The sequence below is a fragment of the Felis catus genome, chromosome D2, assembly GCF_018350175.1.
Source record: "Felis catus isolate Fca126 chromosome D2, F.catus_Fca126_mat1.0, whole genome shotgun sequence".
Classification (NCBI taxonomy): Eukaryota; Metazoa; Chordata; class Mammalia; order Carnivora; family Felidae; genus Felis; species Felis catus.
This window is the reverse complement of record NC_058378.1, coordinates 80669614-80686829: the sequence shown is the minus strand read 5'-3', so window position 1 is coordinate 80686829 and position 17216 is coordinate 80669614. Positions and strand designations below refer to the sequence as shown.

Sequence of the window (17216 nt, the reverse complement as noted above, 5' to 3'; positions counted from 1 at the left end):
TTTTCCAGATATAAAATTAAATGAAAATATTTAAAGATGCCTTTTCAAACAACACCCCTCTCCCACAGCAAGTTCAGAATGACTTTTCAAGGAGGAAGGAAGATGCTGTTTCCTGAAACATGACAATGGTCTCCTCGGCATCCTTGAGCATTACATTTGACTTTGAGCTTCCTATGAGCCAAGGCAACAAGGAATCATGATGATTTACACTGTTGTCATTACCCTTTAAAAACAAACCATTAGTTCTTCAAGAGAGATGCACTTTATTTTCTTTACAGGAGTGGTGGAGATGACAGCAACTCCAATGGGTTAAGGGAGAATCGGGGCTCGCTCTTGCTGCCTGCCTTTGGGGCCGGGATGGGGGGTGTGGGCAGGGTGGCCGAAGGAAGTGACTGGAGACTGATGGCCTGTGGCAGGATTGGAACCCATGGCTTCACGGAGGACACAGAAAGCACCTGAAAGTTAAGAGGTCCTCTGTATCCATGGGGGAAGAGCACCCAGAAAGGAAGAGAGACTCTCTAAACAGGGGAGATATCACTTTGATAAGGAGTTTGAACTTTATGCATCGAAAGAGAGCCGTGACCCCAGAGAGCCGGTTAACCCCGAAGAAAACAGAATCAAACCCGAAGACATCAAGGCACCCTTCCCTGTCCATACCAACCGGGGAGGGAGGGTCCCAGGCAAACGCCTTGAGTTCCCCAGAATAAAGAAAAGCCTCTTCTCTACTCACCAGCAAAGTGTGTACATTTCAAACTCCTCCCACTCTTGAAGCTTGATTAACAAGGTCACCAGAACAAATGAAGCTTTCGGAGCAACTGGGTTTCCCTATTTACCTCAGACCAGCAGGAAAAAGTGATTCCGGCTCCTCTACGAGGAAAAAAAAAAGTGTCAGATGTATGCAACCTTTTTGAACTCTTAAATTATGAAAGTACTATGTGGAAGCCTTTTTCTCAGTAACCAAGAGTTCATTTTCTACTTTCTAGATCACAGCTTTTTGTTGTTGTTCCGAAACGGATTCTCAGGGGCCTTAAAATCCATCCATCTTTGACTGTTTATTTCATAACTAATGTCTGACAACACATTTAATTGTGGGGCTCCCCCCGCCCAAGATTAGATTGCAGTCATGTTATTAAACAAAGAAGAAACTTTCGAATAAGATGCTAAAGGCATGTTTCAGAAGTCACGTCGCCTTTTCTGAATCCATGCTAATGAATATGCATGTACGTAAACAGAAGCCCTTCTTGAAATGGGGGAGGGGAAAGGTCAAAATAAGGCAGACGGGGGGTCCAAGCCTACCTCCTCACTCACCAGCAGTATGACCTCAGGGAAGTCAGTAAGTCTTTGAACCTCAGTTTCCTTCATCTGTAAAATGGGAATATGACTAGTATCTCTCCAAAGGGGCTGCTCTGAGGATTAATGATGCTTATCAATGGCTTAGCCCAGTGCCAGGCACTCTAGTGAGTCATGGAGAAACATTCGTTGCTGTGATTGTTATTTTTATGGCCCTTTTTTGTGTCTGTCAACATCCATGTTGGGACACCAGAAGTTGAACCTGATGATGAAATAGGATCAGATGGGGGGCGCCTGGGTGGCTCAGTCGGTTGGGAGTCCGACTTCGGCTCAGGTCACCATCTCGCCGTCCGTGAGTTCGAGCCCCACATCGGGCTCTGGGCTGATGGCTCGGAGCCTGGAGCCTGCTTCCGATTCTGTGTCTCCCTCTCTCTCTGCCCCTCCCCCGTTCATGCTCTGTCTCTCTCTGTCTCAAAAATAAATAAAACATTAAAAAAATAATAAAATAAAAAAAATAAATAGGATCAGATGGGAAGAAATCATGGAGCATATTGAAAAATTAGCATTTCAGGACGATGTTCTATAATGGTAACACAGAGTGATACCAATTGGTAAAAGGCATTTATTCCGTACATTTACTGGAATGTATTAAAACATACGTTCTCTGTATCTTAATGTTCTTTTCGTATTGAAAAACACCGTTACATACAGTAATAAAAATAAACTGAGAGGTTTGTAAGACAAAAGCCAGTTTGCAACATTTAAAAAATATTGTGGTAAAATGTACATAACATAAAATTTACCATCTCATCCATTTTTCAAGTGTATTGTCCAGTGGCATTAAACACATTCACAGTGTTTCCTAACCCACCGGCATCACCCATTTCCAGAACTTTTTCAGCACTTCGACCAGAAACTCTGTGTCCATTATACAATAGTTCCCTCCCCTGAGCCCTTCTAATTTCTATTCTATGCTGTCTGTGAATTCGCCTATTCTAGATAGCTCATGTAAGTGGGATAATACAGTATTTATCCTTTGGGGTCCGGTTTATTTCACTTAGCATAATGTCATCAAGGTTCGTCCACATTACAGCAGGTGATCAGAACTTCATTCCTTTTTAAGGCTGAATAATATTCCATGTCATGTATATAACCATGTATTTTTTTATCCATTCATTCTTGGGGGGACATTCGGGTTATTCCCACCTTTTGGCTATTGTGAATAATTCAATGAACACTGGTGTACAAAAAATTTGGGGGGACCTTGCTTTTCATTCTTTTGTGTTTACACCTAGACCTGGAAAGTGCTGGCTCAAATAGTAATTCGACACTACTTTTTGAGAAACTACCAAACTGTTTTCCACAGTGGCTGCACCAATTTGCATTCCCACTAGCAGTGCACGAGTTTTCTAATTTCTCCACATCTTTACTGACACTTGTTGTTATTTTTTATAACAGACGTCCCAACAGACACGAAGTGGTATATACTGTGGTTTTGATTTGCATTTCCCTGATGATTAGTGACACTGAGCATCTTTTCACGTGCTCATAGGTCATTCGCACGTCTTCCTTTCGAGAAATGGCAATTTCGGTTTTTGCCCATTTTTGAACTGGGCTGAGTTTTGGGGTTGTTTACGGAAGATTAAATCACAGTTGGACTTTGAGGGGCACCTGGGTGGCTCAGTGGGTTGGAGCCACCGACTCTTGATTTCTGCTCAGGTCACGATCCCAGAATCGCGGGATTGAGCCCCCACGAGGGTCGGTTGAGTGTGGAGCCTGCTTTAAGATTCCTCCTCGACGCCTCCCAACCCCACTCGCGGGCACACCCTCCCTCGCTCAAATTAAAAGAAACAGTCGGAGTTTGAGATAACTCACGTGTCGGGGGTAAATGGGTTTAATATTTTTAAATGCAGGGTGTCAAATTGAAGTGAAAAATAATTTTTGGCTCTGATGCCTTCTTTTTATTTTATTTTATTTTTTATTTTTAATTTTTTTATCTTTATTTTTGAGAGAGGAAGAGAGTTCAAGTAGAGGAACAGAGAGAGAGAGAGAGACACAGAATCCGAAGCAGGCTCCAGGCTCTGAGCTGTCAGCACAGAGCCTGACGCAGGGCTTGAACTCACGAACCCGGAGTTCATGACCTGAGCTGAAGTCAGACGCTTAACCGACTGAGCCACCCAGGCGCCCCTGATGCCTTCCTTTTAAACATTCTCAAAACAAGGAGAGTGAGGTCAAATTCCTAAATTAGGTCGAACTCCTGTTAAGACAATAAAGTTGAACAAGTGATACGAAAATCCAGCTGACTTTTTGTGGTTTCTGGGTGAGAACAGAGGGCCACTCAGAACCAAGGATCATCTGTGAAATAAGCTAGCTGAAAATCTTCAGTTATGGTTCTTTACAGTTTATGCCTAAGAAATAAAATCACCTCCCGGCGGCCCAGGAGCCTGGCGGAGGGCTGGTCGGATGGTCAAGAACTCCGCTAGGCCCCATGACCTTGAGGGAAGCCGCTGAGCCTCTAGAGGAAGGCCCCGACCGACCATGTTTGTGACGACCTGGGGTCGCCAGAAGATGGAGACAACCGGGAGTGCATGTCTGGGAGGTTTTTTTTTTTTTGCCTGAACTGCGGACTCAGGAGCCACGGTGGCTGGCCTGGGCGAGGCCTATTCGGGCCGTGTAATAAACGCGCATCGGACATCTTCGTTACCGAGCCAGCGCGTGTGAAAGGCCGGCTCCCCATCTGGGAGGTCTTTCACCGAGTTTTAAGACCTTATTGTTTGATGATGAAACAATCATCGGGAGTCAAGGCCCCCCCGCACGGCCGGTGGCACAAGCCACATCTGGGTGCACTTTAGCAAACCAGCCGTGGGCACCCACCCCCTGCTGCGGGCCGAAGCAGGGGTTTTAAAAATGTGAATAGATGGACAGGCCTCGGGCAGCTCTCTCGGGGACGCGGAAAAGGTTTCTGCGGCGCCGTGGCCCTGCTCCCGGCCTCCAGGCTTTACCTCGAGTTTCCTTCGCTTTGTGGGATGTGGCGCTCTCCCGGGACGCCAGGGGCCAAACCGAGCGACTGGGCTCCCAGAATGGTCTCGCCTGCGGCCTGCAAAGGCCTGACCTCACACCCCTCTCCTCCTGCCTTTCCTGCTCAACATCTCAATCCAGTTTGTAACATCTCAATATAGTTTTAAAACATCGACCCCGGGGCTCAATTCAGCCTCCACGGGGAGCTTCTTGGACGGCGCGCGGCGGCCTCCGGGAAGGAAGAGTCTGAGGGGCTCTGGGGCGCAGGGGGACGATCCGTTCCAACCCGAAGCCGCCGACCCCCTTCGCAAACCGGGTTCCAATCCCGCGGGTCACGGGCCTTGAATTTAATCTAGGTGCGGCCGGCGCGCGGCCTGATCCCCGGGTTCGGTGTCCAGAGTCTAACCTCGCGGCGTCGGGGCGTCTCGCGCGCCTCCTCCTCCCCCCCCCCCCGCCCAAGGCCGCAGAGCGTCTCCGTCCCGCGAGGCCGGGAGCTCCCACCCAAAGCGAGGCTTTAAAAATAGCCCAGGCAAGATCCAGGCAACAGGAAGGAACATTTTTTTTTTTTTTTAATGTGTAAAAAATGTTTTGCTTCGTGTAGGGAACACAACCGCTGCAAGTTCCAGCACACAGGGCCCCTCCCGCGCACCCACTGCCTCTCCGGCGAGGCGCGGGCACGGTCTCCCGGATCCGGATTTGGGGAGCGCAAGTGCCCCCTGTGGCCGGCCCGCGCCTGACCCCGCGGGCCTGAGGAGACAGAAGCAGCCGGCGCGGGGCCCAGGAGGAAGTTGGAGCCGCGGGGCCGGGAAGGGGGCAGGTCGGCGCCGCGGGCCAGGCGGGGACCCGATGGGGCCAGGGCCACCCCGGGGCGCTGCGCCCAGGCCGGCCTGGGCTCGCGTCCCCCCACGTGGCCGGCCGCCCGGGGCCCCACGTGGAAGGGGCGGAGGAGGAAGGAGAGCAGAGGGGAGGGCCGGACTCCCGGCCGCCGCGGCGGGACCCCCGCCCCCGCCGCCGAGGCCCCAGGGCTTCGCCAGGGCCTCCCGGGCGGGGCCGGGCTGGGGAGTGCCCGCCGCGCCCGGCCCCCTCGGCCTCCCGCCGCGCCTGTGTGCACTTTCGCGGAGCCACTAATCCCCCGAGAGAGCCGATTTGTAGTGAGGAGTATCTGTAGGGGGCGAGGCCGGCCCATGTGGGGTTGTGTCATTGGTTTGCAAAGAGAGACCCCGCCTTTGCCCAAAAAAAAAAAAAAAAAAAAAAAAAAAAAAAGAAAAGAAAAAAAAAAAAAAAGCGAGGAGTGAGCGAGCGGCGACCCTCACCTCGCCTCCCGCCTCGCTCCTGCGCAGCCGGCGGGCACCGGGAGACGCGGCCGGCGCCGCTTCTTTCCCTTTCCCTTTCTCTCCGTTTTCCTCCTCCTTCCCGGGAGGAGAAAACAAATAAAGAAGAGCAAATAGCCGGGAGGCGCTCGGCATCCAGGACGCTCCCTCCCCCGATCCAAGTTGGAATTAGCATCCTCTTGGGGGTGAGCGCGGCGCGGGGCGAGCGCGGGCCGGGGACCCCCAGCGCAGCCCCCCTCCCGGCGAGCGGGCGCGGGGCTGGGACTGGGGTGGGGAGCATCGGGAGCCGGGTGGGCGGAGGAAGGGGGTGGGGTGGGTGGGGAAGTAGGAAGAGGCTCGGCGGCGAGGGGAGGAGGAGGAAGGGAAGGGGAGGGGTAGGGTGGGGAGGGGAGGGGAGAGACAGGGAAGGGAGGGGAGGGAAGGGCGGGAGGGGGAGGGGCGGGGAGCTGGAGAGATTAAGTTTTTGTGTGTGTGTCCCTGTGTGCGTGTGTCATTTTAAGGTGGCCCGGGAGCGGCCCAGAGAAGCCGGCGGCGGCCCGAGGAGCGAGGGACCGAGCCGGGAGCCATGCCGCGCTGAGGGGGGGGCCGCACAGCCGCCGCCACCGCCACCGCCGCCGGGTGGGGTGGGAGGGGCGGGAGCCGCCGCCACCGCCGCCGCCGCCGCCTCCCGGGTGGGCGCCCTTCGCCGTGGACGCCGGCGGCCCGGGACGAGGTAAGCGGGGCCCCGGGGGAGGGCTGGGACCGCTGCCGCCCCCGCCTCACCTGCGGCCGCGGGCTGGGGGCGCCGCGCCCGCGCCTCACTGCGCCACTGGGGGGTGGGGGGGAGGAGGAGGAGGGCGAAGGACACGGAGCCGGCATCCGAGGACATCTTTGGTCTGCGCCCCCGTGTCCCCGCTCGGCGCCCGGGGGTGGGAGCCGGCCTGGAGGTCCCTGCCTGCCGCCCCCCGCCGCCGATCGCGCCCGCCGGCTGCCGTTTGCGCCAGGATTTTTGTTGTTGTGATGAGAGTTGATGAATGCGAAGTAGGCGGTCACCTTCCTTCCCATCAGGATTGGAAAAAAAAAAAAAAAAAAAAAAAAAAAGAAATCCCGAGCGCGGCGGCGTCCGGAGGGCAGCGGCGGCGGCGGCGGCGGCGGCGTCTCGGCGACGGTTTCCTAGGCGCCCCCGGCTCCTGCTCCCCGAGGCCGGTGGGTGCGCGCGCGGGGGCCGCCCGCGACCCAGGCCGAGCGCGCGGCGCGCCGCGGGGACAATACGGCCAGATCCCCCGGGACCGGGAGTCCGAGCGCGCGGGGCCTTACGTTTTGCGGGGCGGGGGCGGGCGGTAGAGCGGGGGTCCGCGGGGAAACCGGGGCGCGCGCGGCTCGGGGCCCCCAGGGGAGCGGCCCCTGCTGGCCGGGGATCCCGCGCGGCGCCCCGGGAGCGCAAGTGAAAGAAGGGAAAGGAGGCGAAGTGGAACCCTTTTGTTTTGCCGGCCCCGCATTGTTGGCTCCTCCGGGCAGCCGGGCCACATCCGCCGCCGCCGCCGCCGCCACTGCCGCGCCGGGCTCGGCCCGCCAAAGTCGCAGCGGGGCGGGGGCTCGGGGCTGGCCGGGCGGCGGGCGCGGGCGGGGGCCGAGCGGGCCGGGCATTTCCTCTGCCCGTCCGCGCTCCCGCGGGCACCACTTCCTCCTCGCCCGCCGCCGCCGCCGCCTGCTGCGAGCCCGGTCCGCCCGCCTCCCCCTCCCGGGCTGCACTTTTCGGGTGGGGCGAAGCAAAAGGAAAAAGTTTCGCAGGAGGGGCTGGCGAGGGCGCGCCCCGGGCGGCGGGGACCGGGTGCTGCGCAGCGACTGCCGGGCCGCCGCGGTCGCCTCTTCCTCCTCGTCCTCGGCGGCGCAGGACTGACCCGCGCGGCCGAGGGGAAGCGCCTTTCTTTCTCTCCCTCCCGCTCTGCCCAGCGCTCCGGGGCAAGTTGGGCAGAGGCGCGCAGGAGCCGGGGCGCGCCTGGGCCTTTCTCCAGCGGGAGGCCGGGTGGCGTAGCTGGTTGCCCGCAGCCCACGCAGCGTCCTGGTGCTCGGAGGCCGCGGGCCCCGGAGCTCGGCTCGGTCACCGCCGGCCGCGGCGAGACGCACACGCGCGCACACACACCCTCCGGTGGCTCGGCCGCGGCGGATGGTCACGGACACGGAGTGTGCGTGTGCGCGCGAGTGTGTGGGGTGCCCCCCTCTCCCGACCCCGAGTACTTTTTCCGGAGGCAGCCCCAAGCGGCAGTTGGCTCCAGGGGTCCCCATGTTTAGTGTTTGGCAGGGGAAAGGAGGAATTTTTCGTAGAGATCCCCGCTCGCTCTGCGTCCTTGGGGTGGAGGCTGCTGGCAGTGGCCTACGTCGTCAGGCCGGGCTCACTTGCCCTCTCCAGGGTAAACAGATCTTTCTGGATTTTTTCCCACCTTTTTTCTTTAAAGATTGGAGATCAGGTTAAGTTCTTAGAGAGTCAGATGTGAGTGGCTTGAAGGGTAGACAAGAGAATTGTATTCTATAAATATGCATTGGGAATTTAAAATGCTAAGTGCCTTATTTGCAATTCTGTTGGATATTCTAGAGACTGGTATATTTTTATCTGACATGGATAATTTGGAGGGGACGTATATTTTGGTTAGTTTACAAAGTGATTCTGCCTCCCGACTTTGGCGAAATATATTAGACTCTTACTACTCTTTCAAAGAAGATTCTCTACTAAGTGCTTGGGTTCAAAGACAAGTTTAAAAATTACCTCGTGTTCAGTCCCTAAGACTGCTGTTCTTTCTGCCTCTAGGGCTCCCAGAGTAGAACTAGTTAGTTTTCGTGTACTTCGGAGAATTCCTCTGTTTTGAAAAAAAATTTTTAAATAAATCCTTTACATTTTGAAGTAATGGTACTTTAAAGGATCTCGTGTCTATAATCGTTCGATTTCAAAGAGTACTTCTTACAGCAATTATAAAGTGATATTCAAAATGCTAATTAAACACTTTAAGTCAGAGCGGCTTTAATATTGAAACATTTTTTTCTTTCTTTTTCTTTTTTTTTTGTAAAGTAACGGGGGACTATGTCCTAGAGTGGAAACACCAAAAATGCTTTTGTCTGCCATCAGATTCCTGAACTGCTGTGACACTCTCCTGTAAAAAACAACAACAACAACAAAAAACAAACAACAACAACAAAAAAACCCTGGTGCCCTTTTTATTGCCCCCAAAAGAAAAGTTAATGAGGTGGTAGGTTTCAGGCAAAAAAGCAGGCCCTCTTTCTTGCAAAATATGCTTACAGTTGCCATTGAAGTTGTATGTTAGCCGTGAATGCACTTGTCTTTAATGAAGCCAGTTTAATCGTTCACACTTGATCAAGTATAACAGGACCAAACAAAGGAAATAAGCCAGCATATTTCTGTAGAGCGTTGAGGGGTTTAGTGTAAGTGTTGATGTCGGGTCACCCCCTCCCCCCACTCTGCCCCCAGTAGGAGGGAGTGAGGGTTGAAGGCAAAGGGAATTTATGGCACTGATTGGTTTTCTGTGCCCCCGGGGTAGGGGACCCCAGTTTGTCCCTGTAGAAAGCAGTTATTAGAGGGAATTTTAAAATCTTGGCCTTGGAGCTTGTTTTGAACCTGACAAGGTGCTTTTTTGTTTAATCCCGTTTCCTGTTTGGGAAGATACAGCTAAGGGGGAGTACGTCCTCTCCCTCCTTTCTAAGTGTACCTTAATAAGGCTGAGTGGAGAGTGGGTGGCTGTGTAGTTGAGCTCCAAGCCCTGTGTTATTTACGACTTCACTTGGGATCTTTTGAAATTGGCCCTTGAATGGGTGTTTTCCTGGGGGAGGGGCAGGGTGAATTACCTTTTCTCAACCGTGATTTTTAAAAATACCTCTTTGTCCCTAAAATGCATTTCTTTGCTAGGCACAAGTTGCAACTTATGTCTGGGACTTAGTCATCAACTCAAGGAAGAAATATTTGCCAAGTGTCTTCTTCAGGTTGGGAAAGTAAAAAAGTCCGGCTGCTTAAAAACACTGCGCTCGTTGTAAAAATACACCAGTGACATACTTGGTGAGATATTTTGGCCTTTTAAGACTCAGGGCACACCTGTTCCTGTCCCTGCAGAGTTTGCTTTCCTTGGCATTGTTAATCTGGTCGTGTACACAAGATGAAACAGGGAAACTTGGCTATCTGTGTAATTATTAACCAGCCAATCAGTTGCCCTTTCAGGGAATAATCAATAACTTTACTCTTGACTTTTCAAACTCTGAAAAGAAACTGTATTTTTAAGTCTGAAAAGTGTTTTGAAGAGAGATGAAGCCACCAGCCACCACCACAACAAACAAACAAAACTCCAAAATCAACCTGCAACTCTTTCAGTGTCCTGAGTAGCCAGCTACAAGGTCAATAAATGATGAGTAAAGAAAATAGGTACCGAACAAGCAGTGCTCTGGGTTGGAAAAGGATATTGTTGCCAACTGTTTAAATACTAAAGCAAAGGGAGCTCCGCGTGGCTCACACCATTTGAAATCCTTGAGACTCACTGATTAAAAACAAAAAGAGCCTCCATCTCGGGAACAGCCCCTCCTTGAGATCCAGCCCCCGAATGCCATTTGCTCACGGTCCTTTTCCGTCGCGAATCACCCCCCTTTGCATTTAATGCTTTTCCCTAAATGGAAAAAAGTTAAAGAGTTTATAGCAACGGTGGAATGGCCACCCCAGTTGTCATTTTTTTACCACTGTCATTTCAGTACAGAAGGAGTGTCGTCATAACGTATGTGAGTGCCGCCTGGGTCCCTCTGCATAATCTTTGTGTCAGTGACAGGCAGTGGGCTAAGTGTCCCAAGTCCCTGGTACAGGCCACAAATGATAGATACAGGTATATATATATATTCATAAAATACACGATCAGAAAAGGAAATGTGTCTGTTGGGCAGGGCACGACCCAGGCACTGTTTCCACCGTCTGGCTGATCGTTCCATTACAGAGGCTGGAACCCATTTCTGTAGTAATTAAAACGTGGGAGTGCAGTTTGACCCTTGGAAGAGCGGTACGAGTGTTTAATGGAAGTGACACCTTATAGTGAAATATCGGGGGGCCTTACTCCTTCAAGATCTTCCTGGGACGCTGAGGCATGCTCCTGTGGACTATGATGACTTCTAGTAGGCACATGGAAATGCTGGAATGGATACGCTCCGAGGCTGTGCTGCCTGGGCAGATATCAGTTTTCTCCCTTACAGCTGGTGAGCATGTCCTAATTCACACCGCTGAAGTTAAAGCCACAGCACCCCGGGAAAGGACGGAGGGTGCAAGCAAGGCTTCTCCCCACGTACAATCTTTGGAAGTTAATTTTTTTTTTCAAGTCTGTGTTTGATGGAATATATATCAAAGACGAACGAAAGGGGTGTGTGTGTGTGTGTGTGTGTGTGTGTGTGTGTGTGTTTTAAATCCTATCTCTGGATTTGGAAAATTATACTTAATAATTGCTAAAACCTTCAGAACCATGTTCAAGGTGTTCAGTGGTTTCTTTTGATCATGATTTAATGGATGGTATCCAGAAGCCATCAATGTGACTCGAATGATACTCACAAATTAATGTTTGGGCAGAATCTGTAGTTTGCTTTTAGCTATCATTGATGTTTAAAGCCTGAGTTTATGGCTGCACTTGGGCATTCAGGACTTCCCCAGTGAAAAGAAGGACTTTGCACATTGTGCAAAAAAAGGGGGGGGGGGGATTCACAAATGAATACAGAATGTACAATAGGGAGAGAGCTAGGCCATTGTTCGTGTGGAATGTTGACCATGGAAGCCAAGGGGCACTTTGGGCCTTCATTCTTCCAACTGCCCGAGAATACAGAAACTTCAGGAGCGGCCAGCAGGATGGGAAGCAGAGGGGCACAGTCATCTGTCTTTGCCTGGCATGGAAATCTGGGCCGCTGGTTTACTCCCTTTGCGGAGTTTTCTTAGAAGATGGTCTTTTCTGGACTGCTGGGGAACTTTGTGCTCTCTTCTCCGTGATCTTTGTGTGTGTGTGTCAAGATTGTAAGAGCAGATAGAAGCGTTCTTCGAAGCAGAGTGTGGAAAAACAAACTTTTTCTCCCTTGAGCGCAATTTTTGAGGAATCCTTTTCACCCCTTAACCAGAAATCGAGACATTGGAAGTGGCCGGAAGCTGTTGTGTTTATTTTTTTATCACTCCTCGCGCTGAAGTCGTTTTTACGCTCTTTGTAGTGTTTGGAAAGTACAGCTAAAGTGAGTGAGTGTTGGGTCTGTGTGTTTGCCTGTACAGCTGCTGCCATTTCTGAGAACGCCCCTCTGTATTGTATCGTCCCTCCCCATTCACAAAGGTCTCCTGCTTCCATGTGGGAGCTGGGGTTGCAGAAGGGAGCCAAATCTGTACTTGAAATGGCAGGCATTATCCTGTGCCCTTTCTCTGTGTCCCCTCCCCCACGGGGAATCCGTGTAGACATTGACCACCGCTGGGGGCTGATGCCTGTTCTGATTTTATCAAGGTATATACTTGGTTAGAACTTAGGGGCCAGCTGACCTTCCTATGTGTATCTTAGCCTGTCCCTCCTTGAGTGAATGCTTGACAGATGATCTACCTGAACTGTTGCGGCAACTGAATTTAACAGATGGTTGCCTCAAGTTGGCTTCATGTTCACCAAAATTCTGATACAACGGTTGGGTCCTTATTCATGGGGCAAGTGATGGCTTTTGACTTTATGGAGAACTGTGACTCCTATCCTAGATAGTAACAGAGCCATTATTTCTCCCGGTGGTGTTGAGAGGACGTTAATCCTCACTAGCTGCTGTTGTCTGAACTTGGCGGGCAGGTCTTTGGTGGTGGTTTTCTGGAGGTCCAGAGAAGTCTGGGGGTGGGGAGTGGAGGTGGGGGAGGGCAGTGCTCTTCATCCTTGTAGTTCTTAAAATCTTCCCCATTTGTAAAATGCAAAAACAAACAAACAAAAAACCCAAACACACACACACACACCCTTCGTGTTGTTGCTTTAACTCCCTTCAAAAGCGATCTATTGATCAGCAGAAATGTGCTTTTTGCAGTAACACAAATCCTTACTTATGACTTGAAAGACAACTGTTACTGGCCTGAAGATTGATTGGAGATGGTGGCAATATTTCTGTCCCTCATCCCAGCTTACGTTGTGGCAGGGACTTGGAAGGGACTTTTTAGAAGATGTGGAACATAGATGGCGGGCCAGTGGATCTTCCTGCAGCGTGGGGGCTAGCCAAGGGCTTGTAAACTCGCTGCTGTGCTCCAGCCGAGCCTGAAGTCTGGCCTCCAGCAATCTGTCCGAGCCCAGGACAAACAAAAACTTCATTATGGAGTCAAGGAATCCCAGGAAGTTTCTTTGGAAGGAACCCTAGACCAAGACCACAGAGGTCAACTCCTCTGGCCTAGTGGGATTTCCCCCCACCAAGTATGGCAATTTAAAAAGCCTACCTAATTGTTAAGGCCTAGCAAACAGCCAGTTGATTGGTGTCAATGACCCAAATCAACCTGGAAGTGGTAGTATTGTACCTGCCCCAGGATTGGGGGGGTGGGGGGGAGGGAGGAAGAGCCGGTGAAGTTCCTTGGCTGCAGGGGGCGTGAGGCCAGGAAAGGGTTTGTGCACCTTTCCTGTTGAATGAACTCTGCCTGGGACTTTATTCTTTTGCTGATGGATGGCTTTAGTGGGGGAGGCCTAGAAGCACAGACACAGTTCAATCACAGTCAGTGTGCGTTCAGGTGGGCCTTGGGGGCGGGGTAGGGGTAGTGCCCACATGCTCATTTGGATGGTGGGGAGCGAGTGAGCCAGCAGGGAGGGTTTTGGGGGGGGGGTGGGTTCTTAACACCCTGGCCTGGAATGGTTGAGGGGACTGGGAGTGTTCTGCACGGTGGGGGTGGGGAGGACAGCCTCCCTTGTTCACATGGGCTTGCTTTGCTGGGAGGGTTGGAGTCCTGGTGATGCTAGGGAAGCCTTGCCGCAGAAGCTGCCAGGCCCGGCGGGCTGCATGGGCCGGGCTTGGCTGACCACTGCGTGCAGTTTTGGGGATAGGTGGGGCAAAGCTTTCCAAGCACCGGAGACCACGAGGGCAGCCTTCACCTGGGGGGTACTTGCCCTAATGAACTGGGCGGGCTTGGGGAGGGATGCTGCATTTTCTTCCCGGTGGGGGTGACAAGTATTTGTCAAGTTTTCTTCTGTGCCTTCTCCAGACGTGGAACTGTGGTCTGCACCGCTGGTCGATTGCGCCATCCGCCCATCAGGGACTGGATGGAGCGGGAGGCCCAGCGTGGATGCCAAGTGGGAAGGACGTGTCTATCCAGGAGCACTCAGGGACGTACCTTCTCTTTCTCAGCGCTTTCTGGTTATGGGCTAGAAGTCACTCCAGGAGGGCAATGAATAAAGAGTGCGTTTTGCTGCACAGATATCAATATGCACATATAAGTGCCTACAAGTAAAATCTCAGAATGTTTTTGATCTTAAAAACATTTCACAGTCATTAAGCTTCACGACGCTCCTGCGGGCCAGGTAAACAGAACCATTCCTATTTTACGCGACGGAGGAACAGTGACTCGCCTCCCCCAACTCGTAAAGAGGCTGGCGTCGGTCCCTCGCCGTAGCGCGCGGGTTTGGGGGCCCCGGGAACCCCGACGATCCGTCCAGACTGACCGCCGGGCGACTTCCGGTCTCCTGCTTGACCTTCGGAGGCCGGGAGGGCGAAGTGGGGCCCCGGCCAAGGCCGGCCGCCGAACCTGGCCGCGCTCTACCTGGAGGGGGCGGGGCCTGGCCGCGCCTCCCCGCGGGCGCGCGGACGGCCGGGGTGCCCTGTCCTGCCGGCGTCTGCGGGTCCGGGGTGCCAGGACCTCCAGACCTGGGGCCCGCGGGCCTGCGGGCTCCCGGCGGGGGGCACCTGAGGCTCCGCCCTCCCCGCCGGCCCGCGTCCGCGTCGGTCCCTCCCCTCCCCCTCGGGGGGCTCGCATACCTGTCCTCTCCCCGCCCCCCCCATCTTGACGCCGCCGGAAGCACCCCTCCCCAGGCGCTGGTCTTTTCACTTGTAAATGGCAGCCGTTTCCCGCTTGGGGGAAGTGATCCAGAGGTGCTAGAAATGGCCCCTGCCCCCCCGGTGCCCACTTCCTCCTTCCTCCCCCCAGCTCCCCGGCCATTGTGCGGGGCTCGACCCCGGGCGGCGGGGGTCCGGCACACCCGCCGGGTTGGCCGCGCCCCTCCAGGTCCCGGGGCTGGACGGGGAGAGAGCCACGAGACCCCGCGGGACCCGGAGGGGGGCCCCGAACCCGCGCCCGAGGCCCGGAGCTGAACCAGAAACCTCGCTGGACCCCGTGCCGGAGCCACCCCACCCCCCCGTGATCGCGGATGGAGCAGACGGTAAACGGCCGCAGCCTCACGACGTGGCCGGCTTGGCCTCCCGTCCCCAGGGCGGTGCGGGGGCCGCCGCTTCCCTTGCCCCCGTCCACAGCCTGGGTGTTCTCGGGCTAGCGACGGTGCGGTCGTGGGTGCGCCTGGAAGCTGCGAGGGCTCCCCGGGCCTTCGTCACCGCCCACCTCCAGAACCGGCGACCTCACGCCGATTCACTCTCCGCGGCTCTTCCCCAACGCGGGCGGCCTGGCGGGCCGGCGAGCGTAGAGTCGTGACCATCGGGGGCTTTGCCGCGTTGCGCCGGTCTTCTCCTTGGCGGAGGAATTTCTGTGTGTTTTTCTCTTCGCTGTCGTTGCGGGCTTAATTTGATACCCCGATCCACCCAGGCCTTTTAGGTAGTACTCGTGTTTTGGTTAAGGTAACAGAATAACTACCATTTTTTGAGCAATTACTTAGTATCTTTGCCAGCCCCTCCCTTGGTCCATGTTGCACTTGATTTTCACGGCGAGGTGGGGTGGTGGCGGGCCCAGGAAGCGCTGGGGTGATTTGCCCATCCCCCCCTACCCCAAGTAGCAGAGCTGGGATTTGAACCAGTCCATTGGCAGTGGGGTTCGAGCCGGATTCCCTGGCAGAGGAGGAACCCTTCCTACTGTTTGAGCCTCACGGGTCACCCTGAGAGCAGAGGGGAGGTGAAAATTCCAGGCTTACCCCAAAAATGTGGCATGTTCTCCCCGGGATTCAAATGGCTTCTCAGAAACCATCCTCTTTCTCCAGGGTTGACTTCCAGATCACACGGGGCTATGGAAAATCTGGCTTGTTTTCATTTCCGTCTTTGATCACTGATCTTTTGTTAGGATCTCACGATCTAATGCCAAGGAGGAATTTCTAGATGGTTTCCTGGACCAGGCCTGTTTTAAATTCCCTACACTCTTCTGGGTTAATGAACAGCATGGCTCCTGTTGAGAAGCCTCAGGCAGGCCCAACGGGGGCTCCCGTTGGATGCATGGGGAGAGGTCCGTCCCTCTGCATCACAGACTCTGCCCAGGCGGAGGACAGACCTCCGGAAGGACCTCAAGAGCCAGGCACAGTTCTGTTGCTGTAGCCACGTTCTTTCAGTTACCCTCATACCCTCTTTGAGGTAGCGGTGATGGTGGTCGTTGTCTTACCAGTGAAGAAACCGAGGGTCGGGAAGGTTAAGTAACTAAGACAACCGGAAGTTTAGTTAGTTCCCAGTCCATCGAGAGCTGGTCTTTCTGATGGATTGAGACTTTCGGGTTTTGATTGGGATTTGGGTACAGTTGGGGATGGCTTTGCCACACTAGCCAAATTAGACCCCTTCTGTGCTCTTGACCTCATTTTCCCCTTGGCTTCCATCTGAGTGTCTGATGTAACCACCCTCTCTCCCCCTCCAACACACACACACACACACACACACACACACACACACAGGGATTATGTGGGTAGCTTTCACAGTGCTCAGGGTGTGTGTGTGTGTGTGTGTGTGTGTGTGTGTGTGTGTGTGTGTGTGGTAACATTGGATTTGGTGGCCAGGTATCACTTTGTCAGACTCAAATTTCCAAGTTTGTGGTCTAGGGTAGTGATCTTAGTTTGTTTTTTTTTTTTTCTTTTTAAGACCGGCCTCTCTTCTTCCTGGTGTGTGCCCCTTTCTAAGGGAGGGGCTGGAGGTGGGGGGGATGCCCCCTTCACTTACTCTGGCCTGCTGCTCCCTTCCCCACGATTCATTATGCACTCCTTACAATAGGAGTTGATTCCTATGTTCGACACGGGGGAATCTGGGAAAAGAGACCGGGAATGTGGGGAGGATTTCACCTAATTGGAATGGGCTGTTTGCACCATTCCTGTAAAAACCGGCCAGAAACTTGATTCTGCTGGGTAAACCTCCTTTGGGTTGCTGCCCTGCGTTTGTGTTGGCCTTAGAAAGGAATTTGAATTCATCCTCCTGAACAAAAGGAGCAGCTTTCTTTTCAGAGAGTCGATCAGAGAATTGAAAGGGAAAGGCGCAAGGCTGGGTGTGTCCCGAGATCTGGAGAGGAGCCTGCTTGGGTGATTAGCTCACCTGAAAGGCACCCAGAGCAGGTGACGCGAGAGCCCTGACCTTGGCTTCCTTTAGGGAAAGGTCCCCACGAGGTGGAGATTTTCCTGAAAAACAGGCTTTCCTTTACTTACAAGATTCCCTTCCTGCCCTGCAGTGCTGCTGTTCCTTTCGTGA

The 17216-nt window shown here is 53.6% G+C and overlaps 1 protein-coding gene and 1 long non-coding RNA gene across 4 annotated transcripts in view; one reads left to right on the top strand and one right to left on the bottom strand.

The window, feature by feature from the left end:
* Window positions 1-246: 246 nt before the first annotated feature.
* LOC111556963 lies at window positions 247-5749 on the bottom strand. The gene is made up of 3 exons (XR_002736663.2): window positions 5622-5749; window positions 731-867; window positions 247-455 (listed from the first exon to the last, which is right to left on the bottom strand). It is a non-coding gene; the product is annotated as an uncharacterized LOC111556963 (long non-coding RNA).
* A 475-nt stretch (window positions 5750-6224) lies between these two features.
* Window positions 6225-17216, top strand: part of CTBP2 (C-terminal binding protein 2) — a 158891-nt gene continuing 147899 nt past the window's right edge. For 2 of the 3 annotated variants that reach the window (XM_023241068.2, XM_045040804.1), the window contains exon 1: window positions 6225-6351. The gene's annotated coding sequence lies outside the window, so the exon portion shown is untranslated. Of the gene's footprint in view, window positions 6352-6801; window positions 6825-17216 lie in introns of those variants that run through there. The other variant, XM_023241069.2, reaches the window with a different exon arrangement.